Here is a 521-nt window from a genome sequence, read left to right on the forward strand (position 1 = left end):
TTCCTTCCTGTGGGATAAGTGCTCACTCTGGCCTTTTTGACTAGCTGGATGCAGAAGATCCAGTACAGAATTCCACAGCCGAGGAGGCTCTGAGACATCTAAGGGGCAGAGGAGCAAATACATGGAAAGATCCTGGGCCCCTGGAGGACTGCACGCAGCAGAGTGACTCTTGTCATCCCTCTTCCCTGCAGACTCAGTGTGGTCTGTGGTGGAAGAAGTGAACTCTTGTTGTATTGAGCCACTGAGAGTTGGGGGCTATTTGTCAAAGCACTAAGCCTACTCTGACTAGCACAGTGACCTCTGAGCCACCGTCATCTCCAGATCATTCTTCTTGTCTCAGCTTCCTGAATTTCCAACTTTGTTCCAACTACTTAAAAGACAAGGTTAAGAGCAGGCAAAGGGCCTGTTACCAGAGAATTGGTGCAGATACTGAAGTTCAAGGGAATGGGGACCTTAAGTGTTTGCTGTCTGCATTGCTTCTCTGTCATGGTGATGTGCCAGGGCCTGTGGAAATTGTCTGC

The sequence above is a fragment of the Hyaena hyaena genome, unplaced genomic scaffold, assembly GCF_003009895.1.
Source record: "Hyaena hyaena isolate Hyena2069 unplaced genomic scaffold, ASM300989v1 scaffold_734, whole genome shotgun sequence".
In the NCBI taxonomy this organism is placed as follows: Eukaryota; Metazoa; Chordata; class Mammalia; order Carnivora; family Hyaenidae; genus Hyaena; species Hyaena hyaena.